Raw genomic sequence first — 15,106 nt, forward strand, 5'->3', positions numbered from 1 at the left:
TTTGTTTTTTGTGAAAATAGCTACATTTAAAGACCATTTTTATATTGTTCTTTCTAAAATGTCAATTACTAGATAGTAAAAAGTTAAATTCAGCTGAATGTAATAGAGAAAAGAGAAAAATATATGAATATGATTTAATAATTTCCTAACTTTTGTTTTCTTCATATATGGCAGAGAAACTTACTTAAATTCCTAAGATTTTGGTTGAATAATAATTCTTATTATTTAAAAGAGAAACATAGCATCATTGTAATTGTACTCCCGAGGTAAATGTCTGGTTTTCTTTTGCTTTTATTTTATTGTGACTTCAAAGGGAATGGTTGTTTCATAATGAGTTTCTGTCCATGATCAGTAAATAATAAGAAGAAAATAGTGAGGAGAGGGCAGAATTGCAGCCTCTGCTTCGTATTCTAATCCATTAGTGATAACACATATATCATGAATGTCCTTAATTCTTGATTAAAAATCTTGATTAAGATGGAAGAGTTTCTGGTTTTTCACCTTTAAATATTCTTTAATATGGAAAGTTGACAGTGATGGATTGACTAGCATGTAATAAATACAGAATCAGAGGTCTGGAATAATCCTTGAAATATCACTTTTTATTGTGATATATATCATACGTACAGACGCATAGAGCTTAGACAGTTTAAAGAATAGCTATAAACTCCTATCGAACCACCACCCAGGTCAAGAAACAGAACATTGCTAGTATCCCCGAAGTCCTCTCCATGTGAAATTTCATTCACTTTCTATCAAAACTAGCTCCAGTTGTTTTTCAGTCTATACTCAAGGGTTCCATGTAGAATCATTGTTTCCCCCCCCACACTTTCAGAGATTTATTATTGGAAAGAGTTAAACTCCATAGAAAGCCTGAAGAGGCAAGACGTATTTCCATTCCTGGTTCTTTTGAAATGCATTTAGTGGCTGAAAGTAAAAGTGGATCAGTTAGATAATTGTGTCAGTTGATGCATTTGGTGGATAAGCTGCAGAGAGCATCCTTCTTTCCATCTTTAAAATGCAGAGGCTTAAGATGAAAAGTTAAAGAAGTTTGGGTGGATGAGGTTGAGAAGAGAGTCTTGGATTGAGACCAATTAAATCCATCTTTCATGATGATATCACAAATCCAGTAGAACTACAATCAGTAGTTGAAATAGCAGGGTAGAAGGCAGCTACTAGAAGGCAATTTTCAATTAATAAGACATCAGACAAATGATGTAACAGTAATATAATCAGGTTTTTCAGAAGGAAAAACTGTCCACTGCCATTCTTGACTAGATACTAGATTTTTAAATATACAGCTCAGTTGCTCTGCCCATAAAACATGTTGCTTTTCTTCATTTTGACAGACACTACATTGTGTTCAAACTTATTTCTTATTCCGCTTTCTTACATTGAGCCATTTGTTTCTTTTCTTTTACTTTCTTTTACAGCAGATACTTTATTACTGTAAAATGAATTATAAACATCATCAAAACGGTGCTAGGGATGAAAGAGCAGATGGGTGCTGGTTTTTGCAGTTTTTTAAAAAAAAATTATTCCCCTGGGAGAGCTGTTGGCAAAGTATAACAATCGGTAATTAGATTACGGGAACAGAAAGAAAAAAGGAGGGAAAAAAAGTAAATTAGCCACATGCAAGTCTACATATATTTTTCTAAAAAGAGAAAAAAAAACATTGCTTTAAATATATGTATTTATTAAAATTATAAGGTATAAGTACTTCTCCTGTAAGATTTAATATTATACCTCTTCTACTTCGTTCTTTGTTTTCATTCTCCCTTGCCCTCCTTGTTCACTTCTATGGCTCTGTTGCAGATCTGTTTAATAATCATTGCTACCAGGATAAAGCTGTCATCAGGCAGAGGTGACAATTCACAAAGAGAGATGTTTTGGCTTTCCAAGACACAGAGGACATTAAATATGGTGTAAGACAGAACAGGTCTTCTTTATTTTGACCTATAAAACATAGATGCTATTGTGAAAAATATCGCTTCACAAAAATATCTTCAGCCAGTAACTCTGGATGATATCCATCTTCAAGGTTTGCACTGTATTTTATTACTGTATTTTTTTTGCCTCCTCCTCTTCTTTACATTTTGGAAAGAAAACTAAGTGGATTCACTCTACTATATATCAATTTTGAAACAACTTGTCTGGCTTCAGAGGCATCTCTGAGTGGAGTACTCCGTTTTCTTGTTAGGGTATATTCTTTAACATGTTAAAGGGTCATGGGTTTTGTCATCACTACCTGGGGTGAAGAACAAAAACTAATCAATATTCTTTCCTAGTTCTCTCCCTGGATGTCTTACAACCCCATCTGTTTGTTTCTTGTTTCTCGTTTACTTTTCCTGGGTGAGGTCTTCTGTAGTTAAATTCTCTCACATCTCATACACAATCCATTAGGATATCCTATTGTCTCTACCTTCAAAATATATCCAGGTTTCAACCACTTGTTATCTCACCCACCCTGATTGGACCACCGGGATTACAGCAGAAAACAACAATATCATATAATTTCCTTGTCTAAGCAGGAAGGGTATAAACCCTTTCCCTTCCCTTCCCCCAGGTCCATTCTCAATAAAGGAGCCAAAGTGATCTTTTTAAAATGGAAACCCAATCACGCCATTCTTCCCAGACTCTGCGGTGACTCTGCATTTGACTCAGGGAACAAACCAAAGTCCCTACAGTGAGTGACCTACAAGTATCTACAATCCATTCTCCATTACCTGCCCGATCTGCACCCCCTTCTTGGTTCAACCGCATTCGCCTCCTTGTAGCTGCTTAGCTCCAGCTCTTTTATCTACCTGGAGACATCTACAGATACGCACTATGCTCATTCCCTAACTACCTATGAGTCTTAGTCAAATGTCCCCCTTACAGGCTTGCACCTTACCCCACACCTCACCCAGCTGTCCATCTCTCCATTACTCTTCTTCCGTTTTTCTTTTTTTCCATGATGATTATCACCTTTTAACATACTATGTTATTGACTTAGGTATGTTTATTGTCCATTTTCCTGCTGGAATATAAGCTTCATGAGGGCCAGGATCTTTATGTATTTTGCCAATGATATATTTTATTTATTTATTTATTTATTTATGGCTGTGTTGGGTCTTCGTTTCTGTGCGAGGGCTTTCTCTAGTTGCGGCAAGCGGGGGCCACTCTTCATCGCGGTGCGCGGGCCTCTCACTATTGCGACCTCTCTTGTTGCGGAGCACAGGCTCCAGACGCGCAGGCTCAGTAATTGTGGCTCACGGGCCTAGTTGCTCCGCGGCATGTGGGATCTTCCCAGACCAGGGCTCGAACCCGTGTGCCCTGCATTGGCAGGCAGATTCTCAACCACTGCGCCACCAGGGAAGCCCTTGCCAATGATATATTTTAAACCCCTATAAATTATTTATTGAACAAATGAATATTTATAAAATAAATGATTGGTGTACTCCCCACTTCTTATTACTTTTCTCCCTTCCAGAGTCTCACAGCCACCCTTATCTGTAACTAGACAAATGAATCTACTTTCTTAGATGTAGCATCCTAAACCAAATACTAAAACTGAAACTTAAAAAGGAAGGTGAATCTTGAATATAAGTATCTTTTAACTATTTTAAGTGATCATAACAGCCTTGTTTCTGTCTGTCAAAAACATCCACAAACACTTCATCAACTCTTTTGGCTCCAAAAAGGAATTGCTAAAGGACAAGAGACATTTTTGATCTAGATTTCATGTCCTTCTTGATTTTTGTGCAACTGTAAGTGTAATTAATACAGGTTTCCTTTAATTTATAGATGGGAGTGAAGAATGAGAATCTCCAGAATAAATGCAGAATAGTATAAGAAAATGGATCCTAATCCTCTTGTCTTAGTCCAGTTGGGCTGCTATAACAGAATACCATTGATTGTATGGCATATAAACAGATATGTGTTTCTCACAGTTCTGGAGGCAAGAAGTCCAAAATCAAGGTTCCAGTAGATTTGGTGAGAACCTACTTCTTGATTCATAGATGGCCATCTTCACATTCATCCTCACATGGAGGAAGGAGTGAGGGAGCTCTCTAGTGCCTCCTTTATTAGAACACTAATCTCATTCATGAGGGCTCTGCTCTCAAGCCCTAATTGTCTACCCGAGACCCCACCTCCAAATACGATCACATTGGGGATTAGGATTAAACATATGAATTTTGGGGGGACATATACTTTCTGTCTATAGTACCTTTCTATTTCATAGATTTGGAAGTAAAACAGCAGGATTAAAGGATGAAAGTTTTTAGGAGAGAGTTTGACATTAAATAATAACCACAAAAATATGGAAAAAATTGGTTTATGGCAATATTTTTAAGGAAACAACTCTACATATTATGGCATAGCTGAGAAGTGTTATTATTTGGGTCGATATATTAGAAGATTTTAAGTGAACTTGCATGATAACATTTGAAGACAGTAAGGATTCTAAATGAAAGAGTAAAGATCTCATAAATTAATGAAAAAATATAGATCAACAGAAAATGTAGTGAAAGTATACGTTGGTATCCATGGGGGTCTTGAACCAATCCCCCATGGATTCTGAGGGATGACTGTATATTCTTTGTTTGTATTCAGAAGTGTTGATATTGATGGATAAAACAAAGTCTAGAGAAAATAATTGTCTATTTTGCTGGAAATTTTTGACATAAAATTAAAATGTATTGACTTGGACATAGCGAATCTTTATAACAATGAAAACTTAAAAAGAAATTTCTGTATAAGAGTAGTTTAATACATTGGGTCCCACAATCTTTGATCTTACTGGGCAGCAGTAGTGCTATGTAATTTGGGATTGGGTTCAGCGGCATATAACAAAACATGTGAAATATCTTGAATAAGATAGAACTTAATTGCTATCACAAATGAAAGAATTTTGGAGATAAGGTGGTATGGCTTTTCCTTATATTCATCAAGGACCCAGACTCCTTCTGGCTCAGCATCCTTTTATCTTTACAGTATAACCCCTGTCCTTTTGGTCCAGTACAGCTGTTGAGCCTCCAGTCAGCATATGCCCCTTTTAACCAGCAAAAATGAAGAAGGGGCAAAAAAGGGGCACACAACCAAACTTTGCCACATGGCTTTACCCATCTGCAGTTGAGGCTGGGCCATGTTGTCCTTTAATTGAGCAGCATTATGACCAACTAAAAATTAGATTCTTGTGATGAAGGTGGTAGGCAGAAAGCGATATTATAAGGCTAGTGGTCTTCGTTACAGGAGCACATTTTCACTTAATAATTAAACTGGTTTAGCTGTTGGAAAGTTAGAAGAAACATATTCTTTACTTGATTTTACCTTGTCCCTTTCAGTACAGGAATAGTGTCTGTCATTGAGCTGGGGTTTTTTTTAAGACAATTTTGTCATTGTGAATAGTAAACAAACTAGGATAGAAATAAGAAATAACACACAATAAGCTTCATTAAAATTCAGTTATTTAGAGTGAAATTACCTAATTCTTTCGGGCAACTCATGCTAACAAATTGTACTCAGCATAATTACTGGGTTTATACGATCTCTTTTTTCCAGATTAAATGGTTTCAATTTGCATTTATTATGACAGTTGTCCTCTGCACTTGGAGTAATAACATACTGTTTATTTATATATTCTAGGGCCCAGAATCAAGCCTTGCTTTTTCTACTCTCTCCACCTGCTTCACCCTCAAACTCCTGCAAACACACACACACACACACACACACACACACACACGCAGTGTTGTTTCTCCACGTTGTAGCATAAGGATCATTATTTCCTCTTTTCTTTTTTTTAATCAGAACCAAGTACTTATCAGAACATGCACAGTCCATGGTTCTTCTGTCCTTTGAAGACTGTGTCAGTTTTGTTGTGTGTACGTAAAAACTTAAAGAGCTTTAAAGGTTAAAAGAGAATTTTAATGCTTAAAGTAAGTTTAGAGAATGTTCTTAAGCATTTCTCTTAATCTGCTTTTCATAACTTTACTAAGGAGTGTAAATGAACAGTTGCAAAAATATAGAGCATGTCCTAAAAGTATTTATAAATTTGCTCATAATCAGAAACTCACTAGGAATGTTTTTTTGAACTTGAAAATATAGATTTATTAATTTGTCTTGAAAAATAAGCAGAAATAGTAGTATCTGACAAAATATTGACAAATAAGACAAGGAGAACTTGAACTGTCAGATATCTAAAGTTAAAATCTGACAATAAAAATGATAGTTAAGTCAATGAAAAAGAATAAACATCTGGAAAATATGCTTAAATTTATATAGGTACATAGCATGTGTCAAGACTGTCTAGATAACATTTCATTCAGTTATACCCCAAACTGGGTAATTATTTGTGAAAAATAAAACTTGACTCCTGTTGCATGCAATACACAAAAATATATTCCTGATGGATTAAAAAATTACTGACAAAAATTAAGTCATGATTCAACTAACCTCAGGGTGGAGGAAGGACTTAAAAATGGGAGAAAAAAACAGAGGGTAAAATATTGATCATTTGATTTCACAAAATACAACCTAAATTTATGTATATGTATATTCACATATATGTAAATGCATTGAAAGGGACTAAAGAACACATGTAAATTTGTTAAAAGAAGTTACTTTATTTAAGTAAATGGGATTGATGTGGAGTGTTGTGTGATGTGGTCTGTCACAATTTACTCCAAGTATTGCTATGTTATTTTAAGACAACAACAACAATGTAATGATTTAATCATTATTTATTAGATCAAAACAATTACAAATGTGAGAAAAAGCAAACAATTAATGCACAGGCTTATTGAATGACTTTTATGAGTCAGACTCTGAGCCAGACATAATTTCTCCATTGGATATGCACAGTGATACTAGGTTTTAGGTGGTTCCAGTTTCTAGAACTGTGGTTTCTTATATTTGATATGTACAATTAGTGTGATGACTTGATTTTTTCTCTTTGCAAAGCTACTGTTAAGTTAGGGTACATCTCAAAATGAATGGTCCAAGCAAATGGGCATTCAAAAGCAATAAAATAAAAATAAAAATCTAAACCTCACAGCTTATACAAAAATTAACTCAAAATGGATCACAGAGTTAAATGTAAGACATAAAACTCTAAAACTTAGGGAAAAATGAGAAAATCTTCAGGACTATGCAAAAAGTTCTTAGACTTGACATTAAAATCACAATCCATAAAAGGAAAAATTGATAAATTGGACCTCATCAAATCTAAAAACTTTGCTCCACAAAACTCCCTGTGAAGAAGATGTAAAGACATGCTACATACTGGAAGAAAATATCTGCAAACCACATTATCTGACGAGCTCTCAAATTCACAAAAGCTCACAAAATTGTGGTTAAAACAAGCAATCCAATTAGAGAATGGAAAAAAGACATGAATGGACATTTCACTGAAAAGATAGATGGCAAATAAGCACATGAAAAGATGCTCAACATCACTACCCACTTGGGAAATGCAAATTAAAAGCACAATGAGAAAATACTACATACCTTTCACACTGGCTAAAATTAAAAATTAGTGATAACATCAAATATTGGCAGGGATATGGAGAATTGGATCACTCTTACATTGCTAGTGGGAATGTAAAGTGGTGTAGTCACTTTGGGAAAGAGTAGCACGTTTTCACAAAATTATCATGTGACCCTGTTATTACATTCTTGAGCATTTATCCCAGAGAAATAGAAATTTATGTTCACACAAAAACCTGTACATGCTTACTCATAGCAGCATTATTTGTAGAAGCCTAAAACTGGAAACAATGTAAATGTCCTTCGAAAGGTGAATAGTTATACAAACTGTAGTACATCTATACTATGAAATAAGACTCAGCAGTACAAAAGAATGAACTATTGATTCATGAAACACCTTGGATGGATCCCAAGGGAATTATGCTAAGTGAAAAGCCAATCTAGAAGATTACCCACTATAAGATCCTGCTTTTATAACATGCTTGAAATGACAAACTTATAAGAGAGGGAGAACATATTTCCTTGTTATACTGTTGTATTAGAGTTTTGCAAGATGTTACCATCAGGGGAAACTGGCTGAAGGGTATATGGGAACTCTGTATAAGTGAGTCTACAGTGATCTTAAAAAAAAAAAAGAAACAATAGCAAACAAAAACCTAATGTTTTTTTCTCAACTAAGTGAAAAGGGACAAAAGACTCAACAGTGTGTTTAGGTAACTTGCCCAGAGTCCCACAGCCTATGAGTAGCAGAGCTTAGATTTGAACTCAGGTCTCTCTGACTTTAAGGCTTGTCTGTATTTGCACAGCACTTGCCATCTTCCTAGAAGGTCCCACTCAAGGTAAATGGCAGTAATTTTTACATGCAGGCTTTGGAAGCCACTTCTCCAGACTAGCAAAGAAAATTGAGATCAGATCTTAGGTTCTAGTCAAACTCTTCTCAACTGTGTTTTCCAAAAATATCTGGCAGTGCCTCTCATCATCACAAGACCCCCTGGAGATTTTGATAAAATGCAGATTCTAATTCAGTCAGTCTTGGATGGGGCCCGAGACTGCCTGTTTCTAATAAGCTCCCAGGTGATGCTAAAGCTGTGATCCGTGGACCACTCACTAAGCAGCAAGGATGAAAGGGACTTCTAACATAGCTGTCTGTAACTAAAAGAATGCCTTACAACAAACAGCATTTCAGATGTGGTTAGGATCCTGCACTCCAACAGCAAATGGAATGAGAGAGGAAGGAATCCATTGTCGGAGTGTAGCTTAAGCCTGGCAATCTCATCCATAAGTGAAGACAGTTGACAGGCATTTTGAGTGGAAAGAGAAAAACTAGAGTCAAAGTATAAAAAGTTAAAGTGGTGCTTTGCAGTCAGTTGCAATAATAACAGCTGTTTGTCATGCATGCGATGTCTACTTTCTTCATTCATGTGTAAGAGAAATTACTGATAAGGTAGGAAGTTTATTGTGACCACAGCCTAGACGGTCATCAGGCCTGACAGCTCCATTTCCATCCATTTAAGTATTTGGGGATTTGATTTGTCCTGTTATCTAAACTAATTAAGATCAGAACATCCACAGCTTCCGTTTATTCAGGGGTATGCAGGTTTCCCTTTTGTATTTCTGAATAGAACAAAAACATTGTGCCAGAGAGGTTTAGATGCCCTTCTTTCAAAGTCATCCTTTAATTATTAATGCTTTTATCAGGCTTTATGAAAGGTGCCATGTTTCCTGAAGTAACTAAAGCTTGATATGGCTTTATGTTATGATGGGAAATTAATAAATGAGTATGCGAACTGGGGAAATGAAGTGTGAAATTGTGTGGTATTTCACAGTGTGAGCTTCTTTTGTGATCTGTGTTTTATCACGTTCTGGGTCACATTTGCTGGTGGGTTTGCTCGTGGGTCAACAAGCCCTTAGGCTGTCATTGCTTCTTTAAAACATCAGGCATGAAAGGTGGAATGATGTACAACTCTGCCATTGGCCAAGCTGCAAAACTCTCATTTCACAGGGTGTTGTGCTGACCTGCTTCTTAGGACCAAGTTGTTGCTGTTTTTGTTTTTCTCTTCCCTTTGAATAGTCTCTGATGGTGGAACTAGTGACACACACATCTCTCCTTGAGAAGCTCACTTTCTCACTGGCCTCCTGCCTCCAGTCTTGCCCCCAGCCTCCTGCATTCAGCCTCCACATCACAGCCAGAATGATCTCCTACAATACACCTCTGATCCCATCAGCTACAGGATAAAGGCAAAATACCTTGGCATGGATTACAGGTCCTTTGTGCTTTGGCTCCTGCCTTTCTCTTCAGCCTCATTCCTGCCCCTCCCCCTTCCGGTGTTCCTGGCTGTATTTCTGGTCCTTAGAACTCAACTTGCTTTCTCCTTCCTCAGGATTGACCTGTAAGCTGTTTCCTCCAGTTGGGATGCTTTCTCTCCATTGGCCACCTGGTGAACACCTGATATTTAGCTCAGATGTCACTTCTTCCATGAAGCTGCCTGTCTTAGTCAAAGCTGTTTGGTTTCAGGGCATAGGAACCCACTCAAATTATTGCAAATAAAAACATTTATATAAACGACAGAGCAGGCCACTCCATGGACATTCCCAAATAGGTCTGTAAATATAGCTAGGACTTCAGGGAGAGAAGAGGACAGTCAGGAACCAAGGTTGCTCATGTGGTGACGCCTGGTTTCTATCACTTCTCTCTGTGTCTGCTCCACTCTTTTCATTTGCAAAGTGATGTTTTAGCTTCTCTACCCTTTTGTCATTTCAGCTTGTTCCTGGCTTTGCTTGGACTTACCCTATGTCAGTTTGGCTCTAATTCTATGTGAATTTCAACTCAGCTGTCTTCTCATTTTCCCAATTTCAAATTCCCAGGGACAGAGATTTGGATTGGCACCGTTAAGTCAAGTGGCGAATTAGCTATGGCTGGGGAGTGGGGTCCCACCTTACATGGGAAACATCTTTCAAGGGTGAAAGGTTGTGTTTGGTTCTGTTGCTCTGATTCCATCACTCAGAGGTAGATGATCCTCTTTCTCCCAAGTCCCACTTTACTGAGCTTCTAAACACAGTTTTACTTACCCTTCACTCAAAGGGTATAAGGTTCTCAGATTTTAGGGCACAGCATCTCACTTCATATTAGGAAACCCTTCTCCAAATTCTAAGGTTGTTTTCCCTCTCAGGGTTTCCTTGCCAAATAAGAAGAGCAAGTTCACTTTTTGGAATGGGCATGCTCTCACTGGGATTATTATAAAATCGTTTTTTTTTTCCTTTTTGGTTGGTGCAAGGTGCTCAATTCTTTATTTGCGGGAAACTTGCAATAAAATTTAAAAGGAAATTGGATTTTTTACCCCTTGTGCTGTGAAAATTTATCTACTTGAGTGAGCTAAAGATAGTAAAATTACGTTTATGTTAATATCATTCAGCTCTCTAAACTAGTTCCTAAGACTATGCCAGTGAGAGTGCTTTAGATGATAAGGGGAAAATTTTTTCTAGGAAAACTTATTTAAGTGGAAATCCTAAAGAAACTCAAAGCTGAAATTGGTCAGAGAATTACAGAGTTTTTTTCTTCGAATACATACCACATCCTATAAATTCTCTCATGATGCCCTATTTTGAGAATTTATCTTAGAGAATACCAGTTCTGTAATAGGGAGAATAAGAATATGGTGAAGATTTTATTGATTATTACCAATGAAAAATACTATTTTTGAGGGGCCTATTCCAAATAGCCTGCATGATCTTCTTGACAAACCTCTTGCTTCATGCTGGGATTTGCAGAATATATAGAGTGATTTCCTGCTGGGGGTATCAAAAGAAAGCTATACCTGAATAGAAGAAGAACTGGGTAAATTTTTTTGAATCATCATCTATCTTTCTCTCTCCACATAACCTTCTTTTTTTCTCCCTCTTTTTTTTCTTTTAACCAGGAGCCATAGAACTTGATTTTGCTTTACTTTTCCCATCTATAAGAGGAGGATATTGAGATCTGTTATGCTTGCTTCTTATGATTATTTTGGGGAATCATGTGAATGTACTTTATAAACTGTTGCGTTTTAGAAAGGTGAGACACTGTTGGGGCCTCGTATGTACAGTGACGGGAACAAAGATGCCAAACACATGGGTCCTGCCCTAAAGGGTTAACCCTTAGCTTGGGAGTCAGACAAATCCAGGCTCCTTTCTGCAACATTCTGAGTCAAAAGATTTGGAATAGGGCCTGCTACTATTTTAAGCAGCCCCCGCCCCAGATTATTATTGGGCAAGTTTGGGAAATACTGACAAAAGATTTTACTCTCATTTTCTTCATTCATGAAGTGAAATGGGAAATAAAACAAAATGCCTAGCCAGTAGATCATGACAAGGTATGAATAAGGTACCCACATGGTGCTTGGAACTCGATGGGTAATTAATAAATGGTAGTTCTCCTTCCTTTCAATAAAATGAAGAAGGAATTGACCAGACCCCTAAGGGAAGTGCAAATAAAGTGTCCTGGTGATTCAGAGCGGTAGGAACAAGAGCTTTTGTTTGGGAAAGGGAGGAGAGGAGTCCCCTCTGCTGGCCTATCACTATGAGAAGTGGTGCATGTGGTGGGTTTAGTGGGCAGACTCTGGTAGTTTATAGAACTTGGTCCTATAAAACTTGGTTTCAAATCCTGGCTTTTTCTTTTAATAGCTAAGTAACCTGGAACATGTCAGTTAACCACATATGCATCAGTTTTCTCATTTAGATAATAAGGATAATAATAAAACCTAACTGATAGGATGTTGTCAGGCAATAAAGCAGTCATCCATCCATCCATTCATTCATTCAACAAATATTTCTGAGCACCTGCTATCTGTTTGACATTGTTCTGGATGCTAGGGATATAGCAGTGAAAAAGGAAGAAGCAAAACATCACCACATGGTCCGTGCTCAAGAAATGAGAGCCATTATTATGCTGTAATAAAAAGTCTTCCAGTCCTGTTGTCTGATTTATATGTTCTGACCATGGCAGAGATATAAATTTCTAGAGCTTTAACTGTTTGCCTGGAGCCACAGAATCAAAATCATGGGTCTTAGCTGGAAGGGACCCCAGGGCTCTTAGGAGATATTGTTGATGTTGCCCATTGTATATACATTTGGTAGCTGTTGATGCACAGTGAGTGTGTGCCACTGTTTACTTTTCTAGAAATGGTGATTGATTGATGAGTGTCTGATCCAAGCACATGCTTTTATTAAATCCCTCTTGTAAGCCAGGGCTTATGTTTTGAAGTACTTGGTGGTGGTTAGACTTGTAGTCATGGACCATGGAACATAACAAATTTAACAGGTCCACATTGTGTGCATAGATATGTTTTGAAGGCAGGGCATTGATAATGAAGGTGAAGGTGAGGGGAGAAGTAAGGATATACCACCTTCATTATCATCAGGCAGGTAATTGAATTAGTCAACCACAGTTGGCCAGCAACCAGTTAATTACTATCAAGACTAACATATAAGTAGATTATTGTACTGACCATTTTGTTCCTAGTCTATAGCTTATTTGTTTTGCCAAGGACTCTTTTTGTACAGATGGCACTGGCAATACGTCAGAGGATTTTGACAAAGTACCAAAAAGCCAGTTACTCTTGTTGAACTGTTGTGATAACAGAAATAGTCAAGAAAACCAGGCCTAGTAATAACTAGCAGCAGGAACCTTAAGGTGGTAGGAAGAGAGAGGCCATTATTACATTTTAGAGGCATTGTTCTTGAGCACAAATGTGTGATGTCTTCACCAACTCCCAAAGCTGAGAATTAGCACTGTACACCTTTGTGAAAATTAGTGCTATTTGTGTAGTTCATTGATGGTGTAGATGCTACACTAAAGACATTTAGCACTTTTATGCATAAGAATTCTTTTGGTTCTATTTTCAATCATTTCGTTTCAGAAACAGTTTTCTTCACCTTAAAATAGTTTTGGTTTTGGATAGAAATTTGAACACATTTTTATCAAATGAAAGTCATTAATGAACATATTATTTTCCAGAAAAAATATTATTGGATTCAGAGTAGACATATATAAATTAGCTTCTAATTAACAAGTCCTTTGTCAGTTGTCTGCATCTTCTATGTTTATCAGCTATCATAACTTATATTTGGATATACGTTGATTTGTTTTTAACATTTTTAGATGGTTAGGCAATTATCCAAGTTCACCTTATTATCACTCAACTAATAGAAGAGTTTTCTGCCTTCTGGGAACAAACATATTGCATGGAAAATGAGCAAAGTTGTGCAAAACAAATAGTGGGTTTTTTTGTAATTGTGCAAGGTGGGACACCCCTGACATTTCATGTTCCTTTTAGGCCATATGAAGCTTCTGCTCTTGCCAAGGAGATGGTTGTAAAGGCTGTATGCATCCTTGAACATACTGTGGTCTGGACTGAGGAGGGGTCAGGGAGAACTGAAGTGCACTTACCGTGTGCTCAGGAGGCCTTCTCTTGTCATATTGCTCTGTTTCATTCGCAGCCACTAACGTTGAGAGATTTTAGCGTATCATTGTTGGAAGGGGATGGGGGTCGGGGCAGAGGACTGTGACGGGAACACTATTCGGCTATATCTCGTTTCCCTTATACATCAGAACCCCACCTGTGCCCTCATGGTAGCCTCTGAGCCTTTTATTCTCATCCAGATACCACATTTAGAAACAAGATACAGAATCCTAGATGAGTGCAAATGAAATGGTTCTTCAGTACATACACCCTGTGTTGTAGAACAGTCTAGATGTGGTTGGCACAAGAAAATGAAGACCTGGGGAAGGAAGATCAAGGAGGGAGAGGTACCTGGGAATAATAGTTATACTTTGGTCCCAAATGGCCTTGAGGAGATCCTGTTGGTTTGGGGATCTGGTCAGTAGCATGGATCATTATGCATTAAATTTAAGATGATGGTCAGACTTCTGCAAAACCCTGGAATGCTCTGCCTGTTGCAGAGTGATCAAAACTCCTAGGCCATCGTTTTTTAAATTGATCTTCACCCAACCTGCAATAGAAAATACGTATTCCAGGGCCTTCACCAAAGTTACTGAATTGGAATCTAAATGTGTCCACTAAATGTGGACCCTGGAATCTGCATTTTAAGGTCTGGATGATTCTAGAATTTGAACAACATTGTGTTATGGGGTTGCAGGAATTAAACTCAAATTTCGGAAGACCCAAAGTGACCTAAATCCCGAAGACGTTCTGCTGGAAACAACTTCCTGATTTTGCCTCTGACCTGACCCATCTAGACCTGAGCAGATAGGCTTCAGTAAGAACAATGACCTGGAGAGCAGAGGTTCTTAACCTGAAGAACTTTAAAATCATACATTCCTTGTACCGTTCCCATCAGTTTTTGACTGAGTAGGTCTGGGCTCAAGCATTGATATAAGATCTATAGTCAGAGGATTCTTGGGCTAAGCAAGCTTTTGATTTTGCTTACCTAGTCTAATTTTGCTTCGAAAACAGCCTCCAAGATATTCCTATCTCTTAGTTTGCTTTTTGACCTTTTAAAAGTGCTGGAGTAGCTCAGCAGGTGGACACAGACCAGATTTTGATACTGCAAGATTGATGCTAGAGTATATTGGTCTTTTTAGAGCAGTTTCTCTCCTTATGATTGATCCTCACGGGAGTAAGTTTTTAAAAGAAAAATATGC

At 37.4% G+C, this 15,106-nt stretch overlaps 1 protein-coding gene across 8 annotated transcripts in view; it reads left to right on the top strand.

The window, feature by feature from the left end:
* The window catches only part of PAM (peptidylglycine alpha-amidating monooxygenase), a 280,534-nt gene that overhangs the window by 92,771 nt on the left and 172,657 nt on the right, over positions 1 to 15,106 (top strand). The window lies entirely within an intron of this gene.

This window comes from Eubalaena glacialis, chromosome 4, assembly GCF_028564815.1.
Source record: "Eubalaena glacialis isolate mEubGla1 chromosome 4, mEubGla1.1.hap2.+ XY, whole genome shotgun sequence".
In the NCBI taxonomy this organism is placed as follows: Eukaryota; Metazoa; Chordata; class Mammalia; order Artiodactyla; family Balaenidae; genus Eubalaena; species Eubalaena glacialis.